This window comes from Temnothorax americanus, unplaced genomic scaffold (assembly GCF_048541705.1).
Source record: "Temnothorax americanus isolate GAGA-0224 unplaced genomic scaffold, ASM4854170v1 Scaffold54, whole genome shotgun sequence".
NCBI classification, from domain to species: domain Eukaryota; kingdom Metazoa; phylum Arthropoda; class Insecta; order Hymenoptera; family Formicidae; genus Temnothorax; species Temnothorax americanus.
The window spans coordinates 965,886-985,146 of NW_027509696.1; the positions used below are offsets into that span (position 1 = coordinate 965,886).

General features: G+C 34.9%; 1 protein-coding gene and 1 long non-coding RNA gene across 4 annotated transcripts in view; one reads left to right on the plus strand and one right to left on the minus strand.

Annotated features, from left to right (window-relative positions):
* Window positions 1-19,261, plus strand: part of LOC143904561 (lysosomal acid glucosylceramidase-like) — a 97,124-nt gene that overhangs the window by 34,784 nt on the left and 43,079 nt on the right. The gene's annotated exons all lie outside the window — the stretch shown is intronic.
* On the minus strand, window positions 181-18,942 carry LOC143904573 (uncharacterized). Of its 3 annotated transcripts, none has more exons than XR_013258972.1 (5): window positions 18,871-18,942; window positions 16,605-16,685; window positions 6,219-6,294; window positions 728-884; window positions 181-456 (listed from the first exon to the last, which is right to left on the minus strand). It is a non-coding gene; the product is annotated as an uncharacterized LOC143904573 (long non-coding RNA). The 3 variants fall into 3 exon arrangements; XR_013258974.1 differs by having other exon boundaries at window positions 227-456; window positions 728-829; XR_013258973.1 differs by lacking the exons at window positions 181-456; window positions 728-884 and adding exons at window positions 3,070-4,182; window positions 4,461-4,528.

The window sequence follows — 19,261 nt, forward strand, 5'->3', positions numbered from 1 at the left end:
CTGATATAATTCGGCTAAATCCTCGCACTGATTGACTGGTAATGATTATCTTCCCGTGCGAACCACGCGAACCGTGCAAACTCTAGCGAAATGCTTGTGTGTAAAATAAAATATCACTGTATAAGATAAAATATCATTACATTGGTAGCATTTTTTAATGTTTTTTTTTTACATTTTTCTCTGCAGCGGCATAAGGTTACGTATTCAGATATTCAAAAATTGATAACTCTTTATCTAAACTGTGAATCGATTTGAAATTTAGCCCCAAACTTTGAAAGAAAATACAGAATATATTCAATTTTTATCAACTTCGTAGAATTTTGACAAATGATCTAGAACATCCTTAATTAAAAGTATTTTTTCTTGAATTTTTCCATTATGAACCTGGCCAATTTTTTTGCGGATATTTTCATCATTGATAGTCAAGGGGTTATTATCAAATGAGAGATCTGTCTTCTGTAAGAAAAAAAGAATAACATTTAATGTACAAATAACATTATATTCTTTAATTAAAAATATTATAAATATGTTAATTTAACATAAACTGTGTTTTCAGATAGCGACCATGTGTTACAATTTTGTGTTAATTTTTTGCATATTATTTGTGATATTTATTTGCATATTTGCCTTTTATTAAATTAACATAAAAATTAGAAGGGATAACTTGAAACGTGTAAAATGTGTTAAATTTAAAACTGTTTACTTTGTACGAAAGCGTACAGCTTACCTTTTTTTTACTTCTTCTTTGTTGTTGATTTATTGTTATATTAGTAATTGTCATCGTAAATGTTTTGTATAACTGCTGCTGTTGCTGCTCTCATCTTTAGACCTAGGAAAGAACGGTTGTTGAGGTCCTTTAGGAAAGAGCACATAAGGCTTAAACTCTAAAACCGACAAAATAAGTTATAATATAATAAATGCTTTTATTATACAAAATTGCGTAAGAAGAAAGAAAGAGAAAAAGAGAGGGACGCGTTTCTTTTTATTCTAGAGTAGGGAAAACCAGGGACACACACAAAAATAACGCGGGACGAACGTAACAAACGCAATTATTTAAATGATTTAAATTATTTAAATTTTAATGATAAACTTATCATTCTTGTACAAATCTATCCGCTGCTGTACATCATCTTTTGAATGCCGATTCCATCTCAGTTGCGTTCGAAACTCGGTGTTGAAAGATTAATTATTGTATTTATTGCGTCGTCGACGCCATAAAAACACGGGCAAAATAAGTTTTTTTAGTTTCTCAATATTTTATTGGAAATTTGGTTTATCCCCTTATTTATTGTTTATTATAAATCAATAATTGTTCCTTTAAGTAAGTAGTTTGGTACATACATGAAAACAATAGAAAGTTAGTTTCTTTCTGTTACTTTTGTTTCAAAAGTAATCATTGTTATTGATGCTGATTTTTATTCATTTATATGTATATAGTATATGTTTTTTTGATAAAAATACTCTTATTATTAATTCAGAGACCGAATATACGAAAGAGGAAAACTGAGGTTTAGCAACACTCGAAATGTATGAATTGCGACAGAAGAAGTTCTGCTTGATGAGGCTTGCATTAATAACAAATCTTACTATGTTTGCCATAATTATCTCTCTGAGTAGTGTTCTTTCTTAATTTTGTAGCAGATACCAAAGTATTCCATATTTTTCTTTTATTCATTTTTTATTTTTTTAGTTTATATTAATATCGATGTCAAGACTAAAGGTAAGAACAATTATAACAAATCTCGATCTTTATTTTACACTATAAACTTGAATTATAACATAAATTAGAAAATATACTTGTAAAAAAAAGTTATACGAAATACACACTGGGGTTCGAGAGACCCCTGACATATTTTAAGTGTTAATTATTACCAAACCAACAAATAATTTATTGATTCGGCAGCTGCTACCTATCGAAAACTCCAAACTTTTTTACAAGGCGGTCGTATCCCTCTTTTTTATTTATTCTACCAATGATATAGTTTCAAATTTTATCTGGAGTTTGGAAGACTCCAGTGTATATACTTATTAACATATTTGTTAATATATTTATAAATATATTAACATTATATTCATAATGATGTTATTCTGAGTACTTTATATACTATTTATTTAATCTTGAAAAATTTAAAAATGTTAATCAGAAGTGAATACAATTTTTTATATCAGCAGCAAATAAATTCCTGTCTCTGTGTTAAATGTTTTGAGTTTAGGCGATAAATTTGGTTCACCAATCAATCAATTTAACAAAAAAGATCGCATATGTTCTGTTTTAGAAACAATTAAAAATAGGTTTGCTTGTGTTGCTTTCTGCACTTATGTTCTGGTGAGTTTTCTAGTAAGTCTAGAGAATGTAGTGATCCCCCCTGAGTTATTTAAAATAACTCAAACGATGTGTAGAATTGTCGAATGGCAGATCCAGGTGAAAAATTAGAATTACTTGATATTTCAGATGATGTGAAGATAAATTACACCTTTACTAATTCCTTTTGTTTTGTCATATATTCACATGAAAAACAACATGATAAATGTCAAAATTATTTACTTTTACTGTAAAACAGGACATATCTGATATAGAAATTATTGAAGAATTAATTTATATGTATAATTACAATTAATGAAATACTACATTGATTGAACTTGTGATAAATAATATGGAACGTATAAGTCACATAAAAATTAATAATTATATAGAAGACATTGTCACAGAGGCTTTATTCATAAAGATTTTATTATGCATTTTTGCTTATCACGTACAATAACGTTTAAACTTATTGCATGTTGAGAGAGAGAGAGAGAGAGAGAGAGAGAGAGAGAGAGAGAGAGATCGGACATTTTTACATCTTTGCAAGATATTTTGTTATAAATCTTAGAATTATGTAGATTTTCTTTTATATACTAATAATATTTGTTTCATTAAAAATTACACAACATGCAGGATATGAATCAATAACAAGTGAAAAGTATTTTAAGCTATTTGTGGTTTCTTGGTCATAAAAATCCGGGATATTGTGATGTAGCGGATTGGTTTAGTGTTACAATAAGCATGACGTTGCACATGTATCTTTTTCACAAGTTTTTATTACAAGCATTTCTCATTGATAGTACAGATATTTTGGATTTTTTGCTTGTTATATTGAATTTGCCATTTTTAATTCTTAAGGATGTTCTGGAGGTATCGATCCAATAAAAAATCATGGAAAAATTAAAACACCGACATTAATTCTCTAGAGATCCAAAGACAAAAAATGTATATCAATAGTTACGGCAAATTTAATAAAATGTAAAGGACATAAATTTAGTGAGTATAAATAGCCGTTATTACTATTTTTTTCATGAAAAAGATCTCGGCAAAAAAATTTTTCACAACACCTCCACGGAAAGTTCGACTTTCCATGCCTGTAGAGAGGGGCGAAAGTGGTCAATTTCACGCCAGGGCGGCCATAGCGGGCGGAAAGTAAGTCCTCCCTAGGGAGGAAAGTGGTTACTTTCCGCCCGCTACGCCACCCTGGCGTAAAATTGACCACTCTCGTCCCTCTCTAGGCATGAAGGTCGAACTTTCCGTAAAAATGTTGAAAAATATCGTGTGCACCTCGGGTTGAAAAACGCTACTTTCGCCCCTTGGTGCACAATATACTATTTAAGAGTCCTAAATTCAGCTTAATAAAGTGAAATCTGTGAAAAATTATAAAATACCGTAATTGCTCTAAACTTACTCTAAACCACTGGTTTTTTTGCAATTTCTTTAAAACCATATTTGTAAATTGTTTCAAATTTTGTTGCTATATCTTTGTTTGTTAAAGATCTACTTACTTGTGTGTAAAATATCATTATATTGGTAGCATTTTTTAATGTTTTTTTTTCTCTGCAATGCCATAAGGTTACGTGTTAAAACTCGGATATTCAAAAATTGATAACTTTTTATTTAATCTCTTATCTAAAGAATCGATCTGAAATTTGGCGCCAAACTTTGAAAGAAAATACAGAATATATTAAATTTTTATTAACTTTGTAGCATTTTGACGAACTGTTTAGAACATTCTTAATTAAAAGTATCTTTTCTTGAATTTTTCCATTGTCGTGAGCAGTCCAGAGTCCAGGCAGTTTTCTTTTTTGCGGATATTTTTATTGGTAATCAAGAACTTTGTTACTATCAAATGAGAGATATCTGTAAGATATCTTCTGTAAGACAAAAAGAATAATATTTAATGTAAGAATAATTTTATTTTTTAATCATATTTAATATTATAAATATGTTAATGTAACATAAACTGTGCTTTCAGATAGCGTCCATGTGTTACAATTTGGTGTTAATTTTTCACATATTACTTGTGTTATTTATTTGCATATTTTTCTTCTATTATGTAAATCAACATAAAAATTAGAGTGTATAAATTGGGACATGTAAAATGTGTTAAATTTATAATTGTTTGCTTTGTACGAAAGCGTATACAGCTTACCTTCCTTTTATTTCTTTATGGTTTCTCATTTTGTTATCTAGTATTGTTATTTATTTCCATTTGAGGATCTAGATGAAGAAAAAACTAGATGAATGGGTGCCTTCAAGAAAGAGCACATAAGGCTTAAATTGCTCTGATTTGTTCTTTAAATTTGACAAATTTTTAAGTAATAATATAAATGCTTTTATTATATAAAGTTGCATAAGAAGAAAAAAAGAAAGAAAAAGAGAGAAAAAGAGGGACGTCCTTATTTTTATTTTAGAGTAGGGGAGACCAGGGACAAAAGTAACGCGAGATGAACGTAACAAACGCGGTTATTTAAAAACATTAAAAATATTATTCTTGTACGAATCTATTTGTTGTATATCATCTTTTGAATGCTCCTTCCACCTCAGTAGCGTTGGAAACTCAGTGTTGAAAGATTATGCGTTTATTACGTCGACGCCATAAAAACATGGCCAAAGTATTTAGTGTTTTTTTAACTTCTCAATACTCATTTGGAAATTTGTTTTGCCTTCTTATTTATTGTTTATAAATCAATAATTATTCCTTTAAGTACTTTGGTACATGAAAACAATAAACTTACTTTTTAAAATAAAAATCAATGTTTGACCAATTCTAGCAGTCGGGATGAAAGTAACAATCTGTTACTTTTGTCCCGAAAGTAATCATTGTTATTGGTGTTGATTGCTATTGCAATTCGTCGCGTCGCGTATTTCTATTCATTTATATTATATATGTTTCTTTGATAAAAAATACTCTTATTATTATCTGAGGACGAGCGTGGCCTAGTATAGACAGCGCACTGGTCTGTTGAGCCAAAGGTCCCGGGTTCGATTCCCGGTAGAGCTATAAGAAAAATTATATTCGCTCGTTCTGCTCTCGGAAGGCAATGGCAAACCACCGAGAGTATGTCTTGTCATGAGAACTTCTCTAAAAAACATAGCCGTTTCGGAATCGGCGTTAAACTGTAGATCCCATATACAATGTGTATAATCCACGTGCGCAACATATGTATAGTGAAGAGAAAGTCACCACGCTCGGACACGAGTAATAGAACTGAGGATGACTCTTATTATTAATTTAGAATGCCGAATATACGAAAGAGGAAGACGAACAGAGATCTAGCAACGCTCGAACTATATGAATTGCGACAGAAGAAGTCTCCATGAGGCTTAAACTAATAATAAATTTTATTATGTTTGCCATAATTATTTCTCTGAGTAGTGACTTTTTTCTTAATTTTTTAACTATTTACGGATATAGGTAATTACCTAATCTTAACTTAAAAATAGTTTATATATAAAGAAGAAATTCCTTGTCACGTTAAAAACTTTCTTTAATTTTGTTTGTATAATTTTATGTTTGAAATAATTAAAAATTCACAGAAGAGTATTATAAATATTTGAGAGAATGGTATCTTTGTTTTGAACCAATTATCAAGACTGAAATGAAACGTTTTGCTACATTGATTATGTTTGTTTTTATTTTATTTTACCCTGTTACAATCAACTCTGAGCCTTGTTATAACTGGCCCTTAAAAGGTAGAATCGATCTTCGTAAAATTTTATTTCTCTATACTTAATTATAAAATGTGATTATATTTTATCCATCCTATAATGTAGGCAAAGAATATGTTTACCATAAAGGAAGAAAAAGTTTATGTACGAGGAAAGGAGGATTTAGTAAAGGAGAAAAAGTTTATATACAAACAAGTAAATGAAAAATATCGATGCAAATAAGCAAAATGTTACTCACCTTTCGTCTTGGCTGGATCCGTTGGTGGCTTGGGTGGTTTCGTTGGCTTGGGATTCGGATTCATTTTTGAAGTGTACTGTAAACATGGATATCTTATTAGTTAATGTATGCAATAAATATCTGTACAATTCAACGACTAGTAATAAACAAAAAAAATGGACAAGTATACGCGAACAATAAATATTTAACAATGCATTTAACATTTAATGTCTGCCATAGAAATTGCGTTTCGCATATACCTCTACTAGTATTTTTAACCGAGTGGAAAATCAGAGTCGCGACCAAAACCATTCGCGCGATCATGGAGAAAATTTAAAAGAGCACAATGTCCGCCCGTCGTTGAGCGTCGCAATTGAAATTTCGTTTTGTTACTACGAAAAATAAAACCGCACGCACGGACGATGCAGTATGCATGGATACATTAGAGCGCGAATGTGTATACACAATAGATTGATATTTAACATCAGATTCAAGAACAGAAATGTTTAGCATTGTATTTTGTAATTTTACAAGTTTCTGAGTCGTATAAAAAAAATTTGTCGTACAATGTTTATAAAAGAATTATATTATTTTTAAAGTAACAATTTTATTAATATATCTCGCCCGCGAATTAATTCATGTGTATCGTCAAAGAGACACGAGACTCCTCGCTGAATTCACGCGTGGGTTCTCTTCTCGCGAGAAATGATACGCCTCGACGAGCCACCGCTTTGAATCGCCCTGCGCGCACACACACGGAAGGAGGGTATATTCCCGTGGCGAAGAATACGCCAGCACAACCATCATCGCCGTCCCCTATCCAGTATAGAACGCGTTAACGAGCATTACACGTGAAGTGACACCGACCATTCCGGAACGCCGCGTTTTGCATTCGTTTGCGAGAGGAGCGTTCCCGGGGCGAGAATATGTTTCAAGTATTCATAAAGGCGGCTCGTTAATTACGCCCCGACGTCTTAAAGCAATTAACTCCAATGGGCCCCCGGATCTGCCCGGGTCGCGACGGGTTCCCATGGTCGGTTAATGTAATTCCAGTTCGTCCTCTGATTTCTCCTCCCCTCCTGCCCCTTGCGCAATTACGAGAGAGCGCTCCTCCTAGCGATTTTCTACCTCTCATGGATTCAACGCGATATTCCTGTTAGCCGAACCCGAACGAGCGGATTGGTTCGAATATAATAGGGATAAGTAAGAGTAATTTCGCCACTGTGGCACATTTGAACAAATGTTGGACTTTTTGATGATAAATTGAGACAAAATTGCGAAGGACAGGAAGCATTTAATAAAGAAATTTATATTCTTGGTAGATTTAAACAGGACGTTAGATTTAAAATCTAAAATACAAAATTCTTTTTAACATTAAAATATATTCATAAATTGCTTTTCACGAGTCTCGATATTAAATAAGGAAACTGTTCTACATGTCTCCGCATTTCTTCGGGTTTAAACCTGAATTTAGCCGGCCTAAATTTAGAATTACAGTATATTGTTAATTGCATTCGTGGCATTTTATGTAAATCGACGCGGGATGCTTAAACATTCCAACACTCGCTCAAACGAGCAAAGATTTGTCACGGAGTTGCGCGCGTAGTGATTTTGACCGAGTTAGGGGGTGAAGTGCGCGGAATATCCCGGGATGAAAGAAGGACTCGGTCGCGACCCGTTTTTCCACTCGTAACTCTCCGGTGTTACAGGTTACAGCGTTCTCTCCCCGGTGTAGCAACGTCCATTCGCGGCAACGCGCGATGTCGAATACACGGCGAGTGGCACTTTTTTGCCTCGGTCTCTCCGCCGGGTCGCGTTCTGCAGAGGAGCGCGCGACGGTAGGTGAGAGCGCAGAAAAGATTTATGCCTCCGCGGAGCAACGCGCATACCCGGTGAAATATTCATGCGGATAAGCGCGAAGGTTCAACACTTGACCGCCGACAGGGGGGGGGAAAGAACAAACGCGAATTCCGGATTGCGTGTCTCTGTGTGCTGTACAATGAACAAAAATATACTCGGTGTCCCACGGCGGCCAGCGCGTCCTTCAAAAGGATGAAACCGCGGAGAGATATGCGGTGCGCTAGCTGGAAATTCCAACGTGATAAGAAACGGACCGCGTGATGGAGAATGATAAAATGTTTGCGGAATGTTCTGTAGTTCCGTGATATCGCGAAATTGAAAATGTATTCAGTGAATGGAGATTTTATTGACCCCGAGATGGATTTAAGGAAATAATATGACGACAATCGAACAATTCTTAAATTAAAATTGTTTCAAATTCAACAGATGATTATTTCTCGTCTTACAAATTTAAATTTAAATTTAAATTTATTTCCACTTTATTAAATTATTTGTTATTAATGTTATTCGTGAAATTTACGTTACGCAAAAGTTACTTCGTTATTAAATAATTTTTTATCGTTCGCGTAAAACTTCCAGCCGTGAGAAATTTGCGCAAAATGCAGTGGCACACATATTTTCGCAAACATACACGGTATTAAATCTCCTGTCTTGAAAGATTCGCCACGTTTGCGCTATTTAGCACATCCTTCGGCCCTTAAAGCGTTCACGTGCATCCGCGTTCTCACAGACGGTACGAGAGCCGAGGTAAGACAACTGTGAATTTCAGCAGTAAATAAGAGAACATTCTTCACTCGAACATTTCACGGAGGAAGGATTCCGCTTCGAGAAGGGCTAACGAGTGGAGTGCGACACTTAGGAGAATGTAAATTTCGACTAACTTAATGAAACAATCTTTTGATATGAAAACGAACCTATCACAATTAAACGCTGAGAGCGTAAAGATATTTGTAAAAAATGTTTTGAATAAATACGCGGAATATGTGCATTTTAATTAAAATTGGAGCAAAACAAAACATTCTTTCTAAATGCCACTTCTACATGCTGCATTGATGAAGTCGCTACCTGAATTGAATGGAAATGAATTATTATCGGATTCGTAATAGTCGCTATGACTTATCTTTTCAGCCTTAATGATCAGCAATTTTTACGCAGTTATATTCGAACTAAATGAAGCAAATATTAACGAATTATATATATACGGCAGAGTCAGTTTCATCCCAAAATTTTCCGTGAAAGGAGAAGTGGACGCTAGCAAAAGACGAATGTCTCGGTTCGCCGCGCGACAAAAGTGTGGTTGAGTATCCCAAAGAAAGAGAGCCGTGGTCCACCTAGCAGATTGGCACGATTCTTCTTTCCGTCGTCCTATACGGCCGCCCGCGACGATTTCAATCGGAAGATCACGACCCGTTTTCGCGACGATTGCTCCTGACCGGTGATGCCGGCGACGGCGCGAATGGATACCGTGGCATTCAGTTAACTCCCGAGCTTCATCGGAGAACGGAGTTGGAGCGTGATGAGAATTGTTAATGGTGATGAACTTGGCGACGAATACGCAATTACGGGGGACAGTCAGAAAATAAAGGAGATCCCAGTAAAAGGGGCGTCTAATAGAAACGTCGAGATGACAAAGTTCTCTTGCACAATTTAACAAAAAAAAACTGGGTTGTTAAAATTTTAATTATGAATATCAGTCGTCATCAAAAATACAAAATGCTAAGATTTCTATTGAAGTTTCACGTGACATTTCGCTGTTCCGTTATGCTCGTCGTTTCGCAGTTCCAATGACGAACGAATGCGCGGATGCGCGAGGATGCGCGAACACGATCAAAGCGAAATCAGAGAGCCCACCAAGTCAAGCTTCGCGCCGTAATTTTCCGGCAAAGAGAAACGAGCGACGGGGTCGTGCGAAGACTGATGCGGCAAACTACGAAAGCAGCCGCGAGTATACCCTTGGGAAAGAACATATCGCGTAGGATTCGACAGGACCGATTCGCGGCGGCCGATCTCGTCCGGATCTCGATTCTTCGGTCGTCCGCGCGTTCTTCTGTCTCGGTTCGTCGCCGGTAACGATTTCAATCCCGGGATCGTGACTCGGTTCCATGTTAACTCGACCTGCGACCGCGACCGCGGAGACGTGGACCCGAACTGGCAGCGTAATCAATGGCTGCAATGCATTTCGTCTTTCCCCATTGCACGACAGCCGGAATACCGATAACGGCGGTCATTCACGGTGCCATACCGCGCCGGCATGCGCATCTCGAAGCTGCTGTTGATTTAAATTTACGCGGAGCTACGAACTTTCGGCTTTCACGAAAATTTAATACAAAGATCATCCAAATATCCTTAATATTTTATAAGTATAACATTATTTTATTACAAAAGAAAGTGTAGAATTGAAGATTTTTGAATACTTTAAATAATATTCTTCAAATTATTGCACTCTTTTAAGATAAACATTTTTGCGAAAATTGAAAACCAACAGAACCGCTTTCCATATGGTCGGCGCGGCAAATCAATTAGTTGAGTTTAAGCGACAACATCGTTAAAAGGACTAAAATCAACATTATATGAATTACATTTTTGCAATGCCTGTATAATTACATTTATGTCTGAAGAATATCGAACACTCGTACGGTTCCTAGTTTGTCCAAACACATGCTCGTTTAAAATTAGTTTTTGCTACACACACCCCGACGCGAAGCAATAATTTAACTCGGGGAAATATTTATATTGCGCGGCAGCGCGCACGAATATTGGAATTATGCGACGAGCAAAATAAAGCGTTAAAATTCGGCGGTATATTCGTGACTTGCAGTACAGAATATTATCCAGACTTTTATCATGCTTGCTCTATGAACTAGCGAGATTCTATATATCGACCGTGATATAAGCACGAACTCGTCGCGCAAGAACGTTTCGGTTGATAGCATAGCAGATAAGTATCGCACTGTGTGCCATTCCGCTACGAAGTGCTTGTCGTGTACATGTATGTGTGTATATGCGCGTATGTGTGTGTGTGTGTGTGTGTGTGTGTGTGTGTGTGTGTGTGTGTGTGTGTGTGTGTGTGTGTGTGTGTGTGTGTGTGTGTGTCGACTCGCACATGGACGTACCTAAGTAGATTAATATTTCAACTGCCACCTGGAAAATCCTATCAGCAAAGGTTCAACGACGCACCTGAGCTGCCGAGATCGTCATATCTGTTAGAACGCGCGCGTAACTTTATTACACTGTCGAAATTCCGATATTTGTGAAATTTGCGACGTATTACTTATTAAGTATTATGAAAGCTTTTCGCAAGCCCTCCAAATTTAGCCGGTTCAACAGCACCTCTTCTACAAATTTGGAATCGAAACTAGTTCACTTAGCAGAGGTATTTTAAGCGCTCCGCAAAAATAAATGTTTCTCTATGAAATGTTATACTTCGCGAAGCGAGATATTTTATTTAGAACTCGAAAAGGCACACAATTAAATTAAATAATATCTCTGTAACGTTTAAAATTATATAAATAATATGTAAATTTTGTTACGTCGCGACGGAAATTTGTTTTATTTTTAGCAAAAATTTCGTAAATATTCAAGCGATGCGAAATGCTTCTTCGCAATGCGTGCATTTTTCACGTTTGTATAATATAGCATGTGAACCGCGACTTTGTTGGGATTAACGTCGACCAGCATTTTTGTTGAGCGTACAATTTACCTCATCATTTCGGCTCTTATAGTTCCGGCTCGCGTTTCGTTGTTGCGCGAAAATCTCGGATCGTAGACGTAAAATCGACGGCAGACAAAATCACTGGATAAAGCTCGGTCGTGTTCGTTAAAAATTCGCCCGATGTTCGCGAAGGGGACGGTAACGTAAAGACTCTCGACCTTGCGACGAACACCGAAAAAAAAAGTTGCGCGAACAAAAACGAACGAACGTAACATCGAGCCGGTCGACGATAATAACGAGAGATGATCCTCGAAGCCGCGTAATTACAAAATTAAATTCGCGGCAGGAGTGAAAAAATGCGGGATAAGGCGTCCAGCGCGCGGGAGAATAATGAAACTTTCGTTATGAAACGGCGAGTTTCGCAAAGGGCAAAGGAGCATTAAGTGAGCGCGCGCGCGGTGAACGTATTCCAACTTAAATTGAACGAGTAAGTGAAAAGAAACTTCTTATCGAGCTGAAACGACAAGAGAAAACGTCGTCGGCGGTATTTTCAGCTTTCTGTCTTACACGAAGATGGACACTCGCGGATGCCGCCAGGGATGCAGGTCAATATATGTACGACCCTATGGATTCTTGCGAGAAAGAAGACGGCACAGAACGCTATTAAAAGCATTAATTAGTTAATTAGTTATTTAGTAAAGTCGATGAATTTATGATATAATGCTTATTATTAATATTCAAATAATATCATTAATGATTTTTTATAATAAATGTTTTATAATGCGTTTTTATATACATTTATATACATTGCGCTGTAATAATACTATTCTGCAAGCAAATTTTTTTGCAAAGAAGTTTTTTATAGAAAAAATATAAATAAATTAGACTAAAGTGATTCTAGATTCCAGTAATAAATGTTACAAACGACATATGTAACAGTTTTATAATGAATAATACAAATTTCTATTTAATTATATCTACAAGTTGCAAATTAAGACAAAATCTGAGAAGACATTTACATAACTCATGTATGAAGACAGGTAATTTGTTATTGTAATATAATTTAGTTGTTTGTCACAAAATGTACGTTGGGTAATATAATTAACGATAAAATAAGGGAATAGCTTAAAATAACAAAGCTTATTTTAACCTGCTTATTACTTCACTCGTGACTTTGCTAACGCGTATTCTCGTAGCCACGCGCGATAACCGACAACGCTAAACAACCTGAATTGCTTCTGTGCGTAGGATTAATATCGAGCACAAAGCGTGTCGCATTATCCGCCTCACGTCTTTCTGTGACGCGCGGCAGCATCCGCTTCAAGTACCGTCCGATTTGCGAACTCGGGATACCTATAGGCGCGTGTATTCGCACGTTTTCCCATCACCATTCAATTCAGCTAATACAAAGCTTTATTATATTTTCACCCACGTGTTGAGACCTCCAACAACTGGCTCCCCAACACACTTTTGACGTACTCATTGTTTGCCAACTGCAAGCGGGATTGTCCGCTCGCCATGTCCCCAAGGGCGATAGTTCGAAAATGACCTGAATTTACGTGAACTTTCGTTCGTAACTACTCGATCGACATGGAAATATATTATCGGCAAAATGAAAATATGGATATATTAGACGTTATTGGACGGCCTTCTATTTAGGAGATGTAATTAAAAGTATGATATTATGCGGTAATATACGACGCTAATAAATTAAATCTCGATGTATATTGCACTCTCAGAACTTTTATATACGTTTTCATAATTAAATTGTAAAATACGTGCTCGCGAATAATTATTAGTCAAACAATTTTACAATTGTTTTTTTTTTTTTTTTTTAATATATTAGAAGAAGAATAATCCTGAAAAAAAGCTAGATTGGAAATTCTATTTTAATATATGAATAATTATTTATTAACATTTTTATGTTTTAACTTGTTTGCTTTAAATTTAAACGGGCATAAGCCACTAATTTTAATTATACGCTGGGGAAAATAATTTTAAGGTAATAAAGCCACCACGTGATGCGCGTTAATTTATTTGTCAACTCGGATCAGTGGATTTATTGTGAAATATCGCCCGCATAATTAATATTACCCCATCAATACCATAATCTTCCTATCAATAAAGCAACTTATCGAGCACAACGTCTATCAATATTTTTAACTGAGAGCTGCTTTAACTGAGAGCTGCTTTAACGGGATAATATTATACTTTGTATAATATAGTATGCTTATAATGTAGTAGGAAGTTAAAAAAAATAGGAAAATAAATGCGATGTTGCAGACTGTAATACAGACACGAAACAACGCGCAACGCGACTATTTACATTTCAGTATTAATCTATTCAGTATTAATCCAATTTTATATATACCCCAGGAAAGAAAAAGATCGAATTATTTTTTTTTACTAAATAAAAGCTCGAAGTAAAAGGTCCAACGTCAACAACTTGGTTACACGCGAGCCGACAAAAAATTGCAAGAACCTCCAACGAACCGCGAGAAGTGGCAGGTTGGACGGATTAATGAGTCCGTATATCCTAACATACTTTTCGAGCGGTTTTAGCGAGTGCGCCGGGTAACGCCGGGTAACGCCATAAATTATATCAACGCGGGATGGATTACTCTTTTTTTTTTTGTATGCCTCTGGCGAAATCTGTGGTGATATCCGGTAACGAATCGCGCCGGAATTACGTACACGCGCGTAATTACTACTTCCACCGTCGCTGTTTTTCTTTTCCGTTATAACGAATATACGCTCATTATGCTGAACATATATGCATTCACGAAAATGCGTCAAGGAAAGTCTTACATACGTACCCCATGTATACATTGCGATTAAGAGAGGCGGCGAGGGAAGGGAGGAAAAAGTGATACATTTTCGATGCAAGCGTAATTCTTATAATCCGAAAATTTACGTTAATTTGTAAATGCGCGCAGGCACATTGCACTTCTGATAGCTAAAAGTCGCAATTGAATAATAAGCAAATAATAAGTTTATAAAATATATGTACAAAAGCAAATGTATAAGAATTGAATAAATTAAATAAATATTTTAGTAAATATGCATAAAAAGTCAGATCTCACAGATTTTATCGCCACTTAAATACGTTGTAGAAGAGGTCTTTCTGAATAATTCTACGCAAGAAAGAAGTAATCGGGGACGGCATTGGTTTAGAAGATATAGCAAATTTAAGTTTTACAATTTTAATACTTTTTTTGCCGAAGGCTTCACGCTTAATGTTGATTCTAAATCCTTGGGTCTGTACGGCTGGTTTAATTTCGCACGTATTATCGAGCGCTGTCGAGTTTTCGAACACGCATGCATAAAAAGATCGATAGTATCATAAAAAGCGATAGAGATTTATTAGTGTTATCTTATTTTATGAAAGCAAATAGAATACGTTAATAATGTACTTATTTTGATCTAATTTTGATAGTTATAATAAATAATTAAACTATAATGTGGCTACGTTTTTTTTGCCACATTTTTTATAAATTTTCTAAATAAACAGAAATATTATTAAATCGTTTAGTTTGTTTCATATAATCTCGTTCGTATATAAAAAACATTTCTAATGTAACACTGTAATCTCCGAAAAAAAAGAGAGAAGAGAGTGTACAATATAATACGCCTGTGATTATAAAAAGTCACGAAACGTATTTGCAAATATAGGGTATAATGACGTCGCTTTTTTCTGTCGCCAGGCTCTTTTCCAAACGGCCTTTACGCTACGCGCGCGTGTGGATTTTGCAAATTGAACTCGCGGAAACCGAAATATCGCACAAAGAACAGATTGCGTACGCGACATGCATTCGTGTACGTATATCGCACTTGAATACTGTCGTGTTGCGACACAGCGGCCACCGTGGAATCGAAAAGCGAGCATTAAAAAAATGCTCGCGGGTTTTAATTGAACAAGTCCGAAACGCGCTTAAAATACTTTCACCGATTCGCTCTCGCGTGCCCGCCGCGCAATTATTTCCGCGAACCTTTTAATCGTGTTCCCATTAGCAGCATTGCCCGTAGGAATTGTCTCGGTCGTATTAGAGTGTCACAATTGTTATAGTAGATTAATATTATATATTACTACACGATTTATATCTAGCCAGACATAATTAATGTTACACGCATGTAAGATATGCAATAAGTCATGAAAATGTACGTGTCCAAACAACGTTAAAAAAGTACAAAATTGAGATTATCTATGGTGGATCTAGCAGACGTCTAAATATATAAGATAGATATAAGATATAAAGAAAGAGAAAACAGATGTAAGATACAATTGTAAATAGGACAGGGTTGTGAAATTTTGTAATTAAAAAAATGTAAGTAATAATTAATTACTTTTTGGAATTGTAATGAGAAAAATTCAAATTTAATTACAATTTCAAAAAGTATTTGTAATTATCAATTACAATTCCATAAAATGTCTGTATTTTATCTCGATTTCAATCACAATTCCAAAAAATATTTGTAAAAGTATTACTCTCGGCATTAATTACAATTCCATAAAATGTTTATATTTAAACTCGACATTAATTATAATGCTATGAAGTAATTGTATTTAAACTAAATTTCAATTACAATTCCGAGAAATATCTATATTTCAATTCAACTTCAATTACAATTTTGAAAAGTATGTATATTTTAACTCAATTTTAATTGGAATTCCGAAAAGTATTTGTATTTAAACTCAACTTTAAATAAAATTGTAAACGGTAATTAGCAATTAGATAAGAATTTAATTACAAAAATATTTAATTATTTACACAACCCTGATATATATAGGATAAATATGAAATAGATATAAGATAGATATAAGACAGATATAAGAAAAATATAAGATAGATATTAAGACAATTTGTTAACGCTATAGAAAATCAGAAATGACATACCAATTATCCCTTTTTTCCGTGAAAAATCAGAATTCACACACCGCTGTGAAATAAGAGAGAGTCGGGGACCTCTTCTGTTTTCTGGAACATAGAAAACCAACATAAAACAATTATACTTACAATTAGATTAATTACTATTATAAATAACGAACATACGAATTATTTTATACGAGTCTACGTTCAAAGAGTGTTTATATAGCGGCGAGAGTAAAGAACCGTGCCGCTCATTGTAAAAAATAAAATAATTAATGATGTGTTTTTAATTTATTTTGTACTCTATAATATTATTTCTATATATACAACTTGGTCCTATAAATAAACGTTATACACATCCAAACAACATTTAAGTGCAACATTAAAAAACAATGCGGGATTTTTTAAATTTAATTATATACATATATTATATATGACTTTAAATTTCCTAAAAATTCTCTAGTGTTATCAATGTATTTATTACAAGCAATCTGTGCAGTTTTTTTTTTTTTTACTATCAATCGTTAGTATAATACAATTACAATATATCGCTTATAGTATAATTATAAATTAGCCGCTAAGCGCAATCAAATAAATAGAACAAAGAGCGAAATCCAAAAAGTGTCATTGTTTTAGTTACGATAGTATCCTGATTAAGCGTCATTCAAATGCCTCTCTCGCATATCGATAAGACACAACAAAATGTATTTCAATAGAATATTACCAGAAGCAGTTTTGTGGCCCTTATGAAAAGTGCATAATTCCCGTTGTGCATTCCAGACCGCGATATAGCAAACTCAAATACGCGTTATAGTATTTGCAGAAACACATATTATACGCATTATTCTGCGCGAATAACGTTTGGAGCAATAAGCTCGTTGACGAGCACTTTTCAATGGCACTCTCCGACGTTAATCCCGAGAAATATAATTAAAAGGCGATTTTATTTGCGGTGGAAAAGGGGGAGTAGAAATGCTCCAATGTAACTCGTACAAACCAGCGTAATATTTGCAGCACGCAGCAATAAATGAGAATTCCATTGATTGCAAAGCCAATAGAATTCGTAAATAAGACAAACGCTCTCACAATAACTATTCGTTGAAAATAAGGTTTAAATAGTATAAGAGCGGAACGCTGTTGTTATATGTATATAATATATAAAAAATTTTAATACATATAAGTTACATATGTTTCGGTTTATCTTTCAGACCCTCTTTAGTGCAAATATTTAATACAACGGATATTGGTCTATAAAACCATTATGAATAACCATTGTGAGAGATTTTCTCTTTTTTTTATTGCAGTACTTGTGTAATTTAAATAAAACTTGGGGAAAGTACCTATGTCACTTCCATTGTTTTTTTCGCCATAAATACATAAACGGTAGTAGAGTCAGACTTTCCATTCTTCTCTGGACACAAACACACAATAGAATTTTTTCGAACAAAAATTAACTACGACACCGAGACCGAAAGACAACGCTATAATACAAACGAAGAACCCCAATAAAGAAGGTTCGTTTTTGAAAAATAAATTATCTCATCGACTGCATTCCGATATCTGTCTCCGACATACGGCTGATTCGGCCGTAGAGCGCAGCGTCGCGTCCTCGAAAAGGCGCAGTGCATAAAATATTCAATAATCCCTTTTATTGAAACCGAATAAAAACAATTTTAGATTCCGCGATTTTAATTATAAATAGAATCAGTGATGACCATCATTAAGATTTTCTACGTCCATTCTATGACACGTATCTTCCAAATATATACGTTTGCTTCAAAAATATGAAACTTTATACGTTTAAATATTAATGCAACCCGCACTAATTACTATTATTAACAAAGCTCGAATCCGACGCAGTAGAGTAGAAAATGACACTGGAAAATAATGACAATTAGAATGGCCGTTTTCTACTCTGCTGACCGTAACGAGAACCTTTATCAATAGAATTTTCGTTTGTTTGCTGCGTGCTGCAAATATTACGCCGGTTTCGTTTTGTATATGAGTTGCATTGAAGCATTCCCTCGCCTTTCCATCACACAAATAAAATCGCCTTTTAATTATATTCCTCGAGTTTAATACCGGAGAGTGCTAAATGATAATAACGCGAATAGTTTGTAATATCGTCAATAGTTTAAACTGTCCACGTAACAATTTTGTCGTAGCAAACTCGATCCCGGAAAATTTCTTTCCCTTCTGCTCTTGTTCACGATCCTCGTGCAAACAACGAACATCCGCGTATCCGCGCGAAATTGTAATGATCCGACAAACAGCTCCACTTTAATATACATACCTTTGTATTGCGAATCAAACAAGTCTTCTAAACGAAATGTCTTTTACTAGACGGAGTATCTTCTACTAGATGAAGTCGAAGAACTTAATAAAATATTAGTCGTCTTAAGTCTCCTTATATAGGCTTCGTGGCGTAAAGAATAGTAGACCTGAATAAATCAGCCGACAAAACCCTACCCGCCAAGTAGTTGGCAGCCAATCACTGTACTTTTCACATTTTTGCCCTTTACCGCTACTCCCTCTTTACCCCTTAGATCTTTAGAATAACCAAAATGGGGTGTGGCCATTGAATAACGAGAATTTAATGCAGTACCGAGCAACACGCTACTATCTGATGGAGATACTCTGCAGTTTTTGCATATGCCTCCGAAGTTTCAACGCGTGAAGTTAAG